Here is a 12321-nt window from a genome sequence, read left to right on the forward strand (position 1 = left end):
CGTGGTATACTCAATAAATTATTGTCAAAATTTTAAGAAATCGTCTATCATTGATTAGTTTGCGGTAGTAAGTACTTAATAAACGCATTATATCTTTCGCATTTACAAATCGAATTGATATATATGGGAGAGAGCCTGTCCTGTCGGTACATTGAAATGCCAGAAATACGGAACGTATAGCAATTACGGAGTGACAGTCTACCTGGGTTGAGCTGGGTCGTGTGGATGGTGTATAATTATGAACCTACTTGTAATGAGGGACACTTGCAGTTCATGTCTCCAGTTCCTAACTTAACCAATACAGATCTTCGAACTTATATTTGTATGTTATTACTGAGGTATCCGTAGTTTTGCTTTGATGAACTTTATCTATGACTGGACAGTAAATAGCGACCACTTTGCTTAGCTATCTGCTATAGACTATAAATATTAAAATTATCAATATTATTCTCGAAAACACTTAAATAAGTATTCATTTTTAAAGATGTTTTGAGTTTACTCCACTGGAAAGATTATGTAATTATAATTGACAAAAAGTTAGACAATGAATAATTTTGTTAAATAATACTTATACATATTATGTGAAGGTGACAATACAGACATCTATTTATTATTTATGTGAGCATACCTCCCATAACTTAACACCAATAACCTCATCAAGAATATTATATTCTATTTTTTACTCATATATTTAAATTTTTTACTTTTGTGTAGCCTTACTATTATTTGTAAAGTTTTTACTAAACTATTTTTTTTCTATGTGACGATGAAGAAAACAAAAGATGTTAATTAAGATGTTTATTAAATCAAAGAGGTTGGTAGCCTATTATTAAATGAAGTAAGTACGTAATCCCCACAAATTTATATATGCGAAAGTAACTCTGTCTGTCGCTTATTCACGCTTAAACTCCTACATCGATTTGCATGAAATTTGGTACTAAGATAGCTTGACACCTGAAAAAGGAAATACGATAGGTATAATCCCAGAAATCGCACGGGAACGCGAACTATGCGGGTTTTTCTTTGCATATGCGGGCCAAACGACGGACCAAAAGTTTGTATTATTATAAAAACGATTTATTTATATTATAATCATATGTAAATTCGTCGATATATACATGTTTAATTAATGCTTATCCCAGTTTTGGACTCGATATTAAACAAATAATACTTATACTGTACAGTTTTATATTATCTGTGCTTATACTCACCGTTGAGGAGTCCCCTCGTGGGAAGTCAACCATGCATCAGCTATGCCGTGAAAGAGTTTACAATAGGCTATATTTATTACATCTAGTATACATTTACAAAAATTCTTGTCTTTGTTTGCATGTGAGAACGTTTCCATACGTTGCACTAGGTATAGTCCTCCTGACTGCATTATCTGATAAACTCAATAGTACCATATTAAGATTAAGATTGGTACCAAAATATTTAAGTAATAATTTATTGTATGTTAGGCACTTGGAATAAATGATGATGCCATTTAATATTAAAGCACATAAAATACATGTACAGTAGTTTGACGTAAAGAACAAAAAGCGAATTTATCGCTTATTTGGGGTCTTTACAGGCTACCTGAATGAAGGATAAAATAAAATGCAAAGAAATTTCATGAGCCTGCAAAATTTTAGATCAAAAATAAAATACATACCTATAGAGGAACATAGAACTTTCTCCTTTTGGTTTTGGAAGTCGGTTAAATTATTTTATAACCGACTTTGTAATTTTTCAATAGCTCGACCATTTTATAATTGGTCGAATAGTCTTTGAACAAGTCCTACTAATATTATATTTGCGAAAGTTTGTGTTTGTTACACTTTCACGCAAAAACTACTGAACCGATTGCAATGACATTTGGTACGTAGACAGCTGGACAACTGAAATAAAATATAGGCAATTTTTTATCCTGATATTCCTACGGGATACGGACTTACGCGCGTGAAACCGCGGGGCGTAGCTAGTGTTAATATAAAGGTTAAAAAATAATTTGAGCGTTGTATGTAAAAATAACGATAAAGGGCATTTTTTTTATCATGTTTTTTTATTATGTATAGCGAAAGGAAAGTCTGAAGGTATAATTTGAAAGTTGATTTTTATTAATAATCGTGTTTGTATATTCTTAGCCGCATGTTATTGATAGTGCAGCCGAAGGAAATGCATGAAGGTCATGATCTCGAAGAGGGTGCGAGGGTCGTACGTTTGAAGATTGCGCGCGCAGTGAACAGCCCGCTTTACGTTGATACGCTCAGTAACCCAGTCGATTCGCAGCATCGCGCGCTGTTGCCGGCCAGTTTGAAACAACGACCTAGCAGCCGCGCGTAACGCGTTCCAAATTTAAAAATTAAATAAAAAATTCTATCTTCTATCGCATTCTTTTGTTTTCGTTTATCATAAAAATAAAAATTATAATCATAAATTAATGTGAAATACATAGTGCAATAGGCTGGCCGTCTTTCTGGAGTCCCAAATAACGAAACTGCAAGAAAAATAATCGAATAGGTGAGTTTGAGCATGAGTGTTAATTAAATGTTGTCATGTTAGGTAAACGTTTTCGCATAGTCCAGCAGATACCTACTATTGGAAAGTATTTCAAGGCGATCGCGGTTCTCAGTGTGCTGACTTTGAATAAAACAAAATGTTCATATTATCAGAAAATGAAACCCGAAACCATGCAAAATTACGTTTCGTTCATACTCTAAAAAATAAACACTGAATAAAATACGATATGATTTTCCTACCCTACCCTTTGGATTGTACGGTTAGAAATAGAAATTTGTTACTCTTTCGTTCTTTACTATTCGAGCACTTATTGTTAGCCTCCGACGCCTTTCCAAATTTGACATTATTAAGACTAATTGCTAAAATAAGTAATTAGTAAAAAGTAGTAAAGATATTGTGTTAAAATCTCCAAACAGTAGGAAATAGTATGTAGGAATAATCATTTTTTAATTATTAAAGTGTGTACGTTTTAAATATTATGTTTTTCTATATCATTTGTTTGGTAATATAGTGTGTACGTACTTTAACATCGAAAGTAGATATTTTTGTATTTTTTAAAACACCATAATTACTAGTAATTTAGTTTCGATCACTTTTATCTATAATAACAATATTCTATTTCTTACGATGTAGAAAATAAATATTTCCTTATTAAAAACAATTAATTACATCCGAGACATCTTAGACGTCCTAGAAAAAAGCAATATAGCAATAATTCCTATACATATATATGCTACTTAGCTATTCAACTAGTTTTCCAAGAAAGAAATAATCATTTATTGAAGATGAATTGAAAAAGGGAAAGGGCTTTTGTCAATAGAGATTGGAAAATAATTGTAGGCTTATCACATTTGTCACACTTTGTTTGAATGTTTGTCCGTCAATGTCGCTGAAACTAGTGAACGGATTTTTATGAAATTTTGTATACAGACAGGGTATGAGCTGACTTGGGTCATAGGATATTTTTTATCTCGATTAAATGCTCCCGTGGGTAAAACAGGAATCTTGATATCCGGGCGAAGCCAGGACGAGCGTCTAGAAAAATATTTCTATAAATATAAAATTCTCGTGTCGCAATGTACCATACTCCTCAAAACGGCTGGACCGATTCTCATGAAATTTTTTGTGCATATCGGGAAGGTCTGAGAATCGGCCAATATCTATTTTTCATGCTTCTAAAGCAGAACAGCGAATTGAAGTTCAGCGTCTTAAAAAGTAATTGTAGCTCGGTGTATATTTTGTAAACCATAGTTTGTGATAATAACTGGCCCGGTTAGTCTACAAGCCATATTAATTACAAAATTTCTTATTTGCATTTGCGAAATTTGTTAAACCATCCGAAAGCATATCTTCTGTAGGCCATGGACATATTGTTTTACAAATATTTTAAAAGTAGATTGGCAAGTTTTTGAGTAAATGATCAATGATGTAACAAGGATGATTTTTTTTGTATTAAATGTTAGGTAGGTTGGTTTTAATAATGTTTCCTAGTGATGGAATTGTGATAATTGAAAACTAAAACATGAAATTAAGTAAGTATTCTGATTAAATTAAGAAGGCAACCAATTTTATAAAAATCAAGCCCGTATCCAATAGTACCAACCGTATTTATTACCGTAACTTAACCGTATTATTGTGATTGTTTAGTACTTCATATCCTTTTGTGGGTGTCCCGATTTTAATGTTTTTGTTTATTTGAAAGCTGGTGCCACCCTTTAGATTCATGTGAATGTTGTCTAGTTCTGACAATTTAAAGCAGAATTTAGTTATTAGTTTTGCGATAATTATTCATTCTCATATAATAGTTTAAAACGAGTTCTTCCGTTTATTTTCTAAGAAGTTGCTGTCGTACCAACCTTTTCCAGTCAAAAAAGAGCACAACATAAAAAAATTACACCTGCCTACCGATGATTTTCGAACAATGCGAAAATATCTTATTACGGGTTTTATCATTTTAATAATTTACTAAATTACATTTTCTCTTAATAAAAAATAAATTTCCCGCCGAAACATTGGATATCGGCTTGTATTTGATGGGTAGGTTTCCAGTTAGTTATGATCAGGTGGAAGCAAGTTATTGCATTAGGCAATAGTGAAGGCCGTCTAGTATTCGCCTAGCCTCATGGTACATACTACTACATCGTTTACGGTTTAGTATTTACTATAGAGAAGCCTGGATTCTAGGTTCATTCAACAATTTTAGTAAAAAAAAAAATTTAAATGTATTATGGAATGTATGTACAATCGTTATTGGTAACAAAATAATTGAAAATTTTTATTGAAGTAGGTAGCTCGTTTAATATAATGCTTATAAAATTATATTTTTGGTTAAAAGTTTATACAATATTCGCCGTAGGTATATAAACACTTTGGCTCATTTAACTAATTATGATATGTAGATATCTACAGGTTATAATAATCGAAAAAAATGAGAATTACTGTAAATAATAATTTTTTGTTTCGTTAATATTATTCAATAAAAACAGGCCAAAGTAATAAGTTTCCATTTAACTTAAATTGTTAATTTTATATTTTATTGAGTTTAAATAAAATATTCTTTTATTTATAATATTGTAAGTTATAACTTTTTGTGACATAAATAAATCTGACAAAACGTCAATAGAGACGTCATGTAGTAATTTTCCTGTTAGAGATTTTTTGTGCTTAAATATTTAAATGATATGTTTTTTTTTAAGTTAATATAACAAATATAAAGTCGTGTCTAGCATTTTTAATTAATGAACAACAATTACAAATAGGTAGAATATAAAACAAATCTATTGATATTTACATAAATAAATACGCTACGAATTGAGGACCTTCGTTTGTTCGTTCGTTTTTAAATCAAGCGTGAATGGATGAAAGAACTGTGCTAATTGTTATTTTGTTATTTTAATAGTAGTCGGAAGAAAGTTCGTATGCAACAAAAAGGAAGTTGACCGGAAAATTTGATTATGTATGAAAATTTTCAACATTACGGCTAAGCTAAATTTATTCATAAAACAAACAGGTTTTTATGATAACATTTGTATTTCTGAAAATAAAGTATTAAATAATATTATAGGAATTAAATGTTCCTCTTTTTGGCCCCCGTTCCCATAAACGACGGTAATTCTTAATTTGTTGCGCAGGGTTTTTTCATTCGTAACATTAAATAACTTCATTATTTTTTATATAGAAGAGCGGGCAACCGAATTGGTGGTTCGCCACTTGCCTCGCCAATCACTGGTTTATCTAAAGCCTTTTCACTCCATTTTTAAATTACTGCGAAAAAGGAGGAGGTTATCAGTTAGACTGTATTTTTTGTGTTTGTTACCTAGTAACTTTTACTGGCTGGACAACTTTTGGTGACTATTTTTTTATGAAACATAGTGCCTTCCGTGTGGGTCTATTTAAATTTGGTCTAGTATTGACAGTTTGAAGGTGGATTAGATTTTTGTTAAAAACAATTATTCATGCAATGAATTGTTAAAAATATTTATTTTTACACGCTTTTTATTAGCTTCACCTGTATGTTTGTTTGTAACCGACTTCTTTGGGCGCGATTTTGACCCACTTTAAACGGCCAGATTTCGTTCAAACTTTGTAGATTTATTGAGGACCGATGACAATACACAAATTGATAAAATTATTCAAGTTTTCAATTTGCAAAATATTATTTTTGTCAAAGCGTGTTCTTTAGTTTTTTTAAACTATTATATTTTATTTTAAATACTATAGTTATATTCTGTAACGAATATTCTGGCCAAATCAATACTCAAAAGTAAGCACTTAATAAACAAAACAAAAAAGCGATATGGGTACTTAAGTAGGTGCTTAAATCGCTATACCTATCGATTGTTTTTTTTTGTTTTGTTACTCCGTGGGACTTCAACCAATTGACGTGAGTCTTTTTTGTTTGGTTGGAAATTGTTGTCATTTAGTCCCAATCTATCTGTGGCCTTTTTTTGTAGAAAAGAATTATTTACTGATAGCTAAGTAGAGCGCGATTCTTTGAAAGACCAAGACAAGACTAAATGCATTATACACATAATATATTTATATTATTATAATTGATATTATAAGTAATTAAATATTAAAATAAAAATCGAGTGCAATGATAATAATTGTTGGGTAATTTGTATTGATAGTTAATATTCTGGGTCAATGCCGACGTTGCGTACGTGTTTGCCTTTTTGATTGCTATAAATCGTTAATCCTTGGAAAGGAGTTTACCCTTAAAGACACCAATTGTTTTTGAGATACATAGCTATATAAATTAATAAAAAAAAAATAATTTAAGCAATGAGTAATAATAATTATTAATTCCTGACCTTAGGCTTGCAATATCCTCGTAAGGACGGTTTTTTGAGATAAGTAGTAATTACATTTTAATAAATAACGAATCGTTATTATATATGAACACATTAGCAAACATTCGATGAAGGCATTATTCTTATTACAATTTTGTGTGTGCGATGTTTTATCTTTTGTAATTTTTTCACTAATTATAATATTAAAAATATAAAATATAAAACTTTTGTCATTAATTATAGAATATCGAAATTATTCTGGCTTATAACTAAGGTATTTTAACTATCATCTGAAATAAGGGTGCAGTCAATTCCTGTAAATATGCAATAAAATATTCCCGACTGTTTTCGCACTTTTTATAAATTCTCTCATTCCTAAACTGTCTACAACCTACCTTTATATGTATGCAGATGACTTCCAAATATATGCTCACTCTGATCTTAACACTTTTTCTAATAGTATTCTAGCATTGAACTCTAATTTGCAATCAATACGCAAATGGAGTAAGATATTTGGTTTAAGGCTTTTAAGACTAATGAAAGTCGAACAATTCTCATTATATTGCCTATAATTGCACTGAAAAAATAACTGGATCGAATGAACATTTACTCTGTATACAACTCGATAACTGAAACGGTTAAGCCACTCCACCTACCAAAGTTATACTGGCACGGGGTCTTCTTCTCCCTCTCCTGGATTATGTTGTTGCGTGTTATAATTCATCAGAACAACTTAATAAATCGAATGACTCCTAAATATCCTTCATACATATCTGATCGCTAGATTTGTTTATGGGCTACGATTGAACATGTTTGCGAGTATCGTAAGGAACTCAAATGGCTGCCAATCCGTTCTCGTCTTAACAGCCGTGTCATTCATCTCCTTTACATCTAACTCTCTATCCTTCTATTACTTACTTAAAATCTGATATTAACCTCGCTGTTGATTCGCACTCTCTTCATTCTTTTGCAAACAATCTTTTGCTTAGGTTTCTTATTCATTTCAATTAATATTATAACCTTCTTAACTGTCAACAATTCGTCTATGGAACGACCTACCTGAGAGAATTTGCTGCGTTAATACAACCTCTCCCTCTTACCTTTTTCATTTCTAAATTCGTGTGCCTATTATACTGCTGTGCGTATCTGTCTATGTAAATGTATTATAGTGTATATGTATATAATTATACATTTTTTAATATCCATATTTCTATAAATTATCTCGTTTGTTATTATTCATTGTACAGGATTCTCTTGGCACTCACTTCGGAGGCTTTTATTGTATATTTAACCTGTAACCCTTCGGTTGGCTAGAAGAAAAAGCTTATATAGGGCATTCAAAATTCTTTCGAACTTTTTTTACATTTTACATATTTCAGTTACGTCACAATGAAGAATATGTTAAAAACAATAAAATAATGCGTTTATTAAATATATAAACAATATAAATGAACATCATTCAGAGAAAGTATGAGAGAAAGTTCATAAAAAGAAAAGAAATGCCAAAATTGACCCGCACTACACTTGTTCTACTTAAAAAACAGGTTTCAAAAATTGTTAATATTTATAATCTTGTGGCTGTACGGCCTACTCTAAGAGATGTATCAAGTTATGGATGATGCTAAGATAAATGAAGTTTCTTTAAAGATAATATTAATAATTCAGTGACAATATTATCGACAGTCTTCAATAATCGAAACGCTATAATTGAGAACGTGATGATGTATATCTTTCGTCTTTACTTAATATGATTTAATTAACACAAAGTTTTAGTGTGAAACATAGTTTAGCTAGAGGATTTTTTTTAACAATTATGAAGTCATTATAAATTCTTTATCGGAACACGTTTCGGTGAATGGTTCTGTTGCGTGCGCAAACAAATGTCAGACCTGCATCTACGTCATAAGTAGATGTAACGTCCGACATTAACAATTCGGTTTTTTATTACTCAGAAAAACAGTGGATTAAAAAGGTTTTAGTCATAAGATATTTAACAAATATTCGATTAAAAGAAATATTAATAGTGTTACAGAATAATAAGTAGCAGTATCTTAATAATATTTAGGAATTTTTCAATCCTTATAAACCTCAATGATTAATTTGATATGATTCGCAACTCTTGAGTCTTGGTACTTTGGGCTTCATACGGCATATCTCATGTTAGATTTTAGTAAACGTACGTATTACTTTACCACTTTACTATTCATAAAAGCGTTAATTTATGTTTAAACATGTACAATTCTTTGGCAACTTTTTTGGAACAATATTTGTACAGTTTGAGTAAATTTATATGCGTTACTAGAGTATGTTACGTAGTAGGTTCCTACTTTAATTAAGCTGTACATATTTCATTCATTACACAAAGAATAATATAAAAGTAACAAGTGTATACTAAGGTACTAGTATAGCAATATAATATATATTATCTGTGCCTGAGGTTAACATTTATAACATGACAGGTTAATTACGCGTCGTCACCGACATTTCACTTGTCTGGTAGGTTTCCTGGAAGAATGTAATTGACTCTGTAAAAACGAATTTTATTTAATCACTTTTGTCTACATTTGTATAATTTACGTAGCACTTGACCATAATTGTTTTTAATAAAGTAAAAACTTTTGTCAAGCTTAATTCATATTTACTGGTAATAATACAGATACAGAATTTGTTTGTTTGTTTGAACGCGTTCTTGTTTTACATGAATTTTCATAATTATATTTTTGAAAAAAGGTCATCGATGTCCCTGGGGTAGGTATCAGTCTGAATTTTAATATAAAAAGTATCACGTCAATGGGTTGGAAACAAACTCGTTATCCATTAATTAAGCCCAAAAAATACTGAGATTAACGTGTATCAAACAAAAAACTCTTCAATATTATTTTATTTGTACAGATAACAATAATCAAAGCTTCAGAAAATGTACATTGTGACACGAGAATTTTATATATTATATAAAGATTTATATACAACGTAGAAAGTAGATAAATCTCATGGTTGTGGGTGGAAACAATAAGAATATTATATATATTTATTTACCTCTATTCGGTCATTCACCTGCGTAAATTATTGAAATCACCTAAACCTTACTACTTCTAGCTAAGTATAATTTTTAAGACGCCTATAACAGGTAACTCTAAATTCCAATAGTTGTGAAATCATTAAAACACATGCTGAGACTGTTATAATAAATTGTCATTAAATATCCGCAGTTAGTGATGAAACTGTTGGTACTAAAAACGATATTTGGGATTATTGCACACCTGTCCTTCACCATATCTTGGCTTAGTTATGTAAGTTACTAATTGTGAAAACCTATAATTCATACGATATACATATGGCTATAATTAGCACATTTTCAGCTAAAAGTGTTACGTATCTGTGCTAATTAGGCAACGCCATGCTAAAACATGATGGCATATAAGGAATGTTTCTTTCATTTTGGCTAACTGCGTAAGTATGTTCAGGAAGTAGGAACCATAAGGAGAAGAATATTGTAGGATGTTTTCCGTTTCACGCGTTGGTTTAGATATAATTTTAGCTTTATATTTTGAAATTTTAAATTTTCGTAGATTTATTTATTATAAAAAAAAATAATATAAACGTTACATTTGCATTATTTACGAGTAAGTAAGAGAGGAAAGACGATTATATCACAGTTATATAATTCATTTGGAACATTTCAAGACAGCTCAAAAACCACACAGCCTATAGACAAATGCTACGTACGTAGAAAGGGAGATTCTAGGGGAAGAAGGGGGTGGAGTGTCATGGGTTGTTGAGCCTTGGGCTTAAAATATTTATGTATTATGTCAACACATCCTGTTCGTGTAAGGAAAGAGGAAAGATATTAGTCTACGTAACTTGATATTGTTATTTAAATAATGTTAGATATTTTTATTACATGAATCTATTACTAGCTTACCGCCTACGGCTTAGCCCGCGTAGTCGCTAGAATAGAAAGACAGACCCAAACATAGTTCCAACATAATTAATATTGACTGCTAGCTTGCTTACATTGCTGGTCCTTGCGTTAAAGATCATACTGTTTATGTTGCAATAATTGGCCATTGTATAAGCAAAAAATATTTGTTTATACAGAAAACATTGTATTTGTCTTCAAAGGAGGACTATACTTAACTTTTGCTTCTAAGGTTTAGATGAAAAAGGGAATAAAATGTCTGTGGCAGCATAATATTTGCTTCAGTTTTATTAATTGTCACTTGCCAGCTTTCAAGCGCGCCGTTTTACATTTTTCAAGTCGACGTGTTAAATGTATTATCTGAATTGGAAGGTCTGTGACTTGACTAAATCTATTACAAAAAACGCCGTTTAAAAATAACGAGTTTTGCAAACAAGTTCGCTGTTTTTCATCTCTCGCACACACTACCTACGTGTATAATATGATTAAATATATAGTTAATAGTAAAATGCTAAGTAATGTTCATATTTTAGCCAACTTTTTAGTTAAATTTTGACTTGAGACGAGATTTCTTTTTATATTTAAGAGTGATTTATTATTTTACCAATCTGAAAAAAAAGCTATCTATCAATTTCGTGTGTAGTTCTACTACAGTAATACACGCAAATTCTGTGGTATTTTTGATTACAAATAGTTAGTATTAAAGTTACTTCATTAGTACTTTGTTCTCATATACATCTGCGTTCAATTGAACATTGTACCGGAGATATTAAACGTGCCCAATTATTTCGATTTTATTTAAAATAAATCTTGAATTTCCTTTCACTGACTGATATCTCTACTTAGCAACTTAGCGTTATAAATTAAAGGAATGTTTTTTACCCTTAATACTACATATAATAGGTAGCTGACATTATACCCAGACTGTATTGTAAGTCGAATACATAATTGTACCATTATTAAACTAGACTTATTGTGTCCATATTGAATTTGTTTATGGTGGTACAATGGATAACCTTCACGCCGGTGTATTGTACGAGATCGTAAATAAATTAAAGGTCTCGTACACTTGTTTCTATGTGCATAGTAATCAATATTCATTACTTATTAATTTATTAGTTTGTTTACAAGTAACAGGCAGAATTATAACGGTTTGAATACAATTTAATATACAGGTAGGTTTAATCTATCCTAAATACGTATATTTCACGTCTTTAATATAAAAAATAAACCTATTATTTGGATGTTACTTGTAAATATCATAGAACTATCACATCTAGTCAAAGCATGTGTATTAACTAAAAATTAAATTAATGCTTGCCTAATCGCCACAGGCAATAGTAACTGCGAAGCAATGGTAATCTAAGTATTACATTGTGTGGTAATAGGATTTACGCTAAGGTACAAAATATAGATATGTTCTTAAGTAAACACATTCTCTATAAATCATTGAAGGATACGTTGAATTAAATAGTTGACCAAGTACTATTTGTAAATACTAACATCCAAACAGACTAATATACGTAACTCATGTACCTACATAAAGAAGTGCCAAATCTCGGAGTCGGCACAATCAAAACCACGCTAATATAACATTAACGCAATAAT

General features: G+C 30.7%; 1 protein-coding gene across 1 annotated transcript in view; it reads left to right on the plus strand.

The window, feature by feature from the left end:
- Positions 1 to 2239: 2239 nt before the first annotated feature.
- LOC119839889 (estradiol 17-beta-dehydrogenase 11-like) overlaps positions 2240 to 12321 on the plus strand; it is a 32420-nt gene continuing 22338 nt past the window's right edge. The window contains exon 1 of the mRNA XM_038366320.1: positions 2240 to 2502. The gene's annotated coding sequence lies outside the window, so the exon portion shown is untranslated. The remainder of the gene's footprint in view (positions 2503 to 12321) is intronic.

This window comes from Zerene cesonia, chromosome 5 (assembly GCF_012273895.1).
Source record: "Zerene cesonia ecotype Mississippi chromosome 5, Zerene_cesonia_1.1, whole genome shotgun sequence".
NCBI classification, from domain to species: domain Eukaryota; kingdom Metazoa; phylum Arthropoda; class Insecta; order Lepidoptera; family Pieridae; genus Zerene; species Zerene cesonia.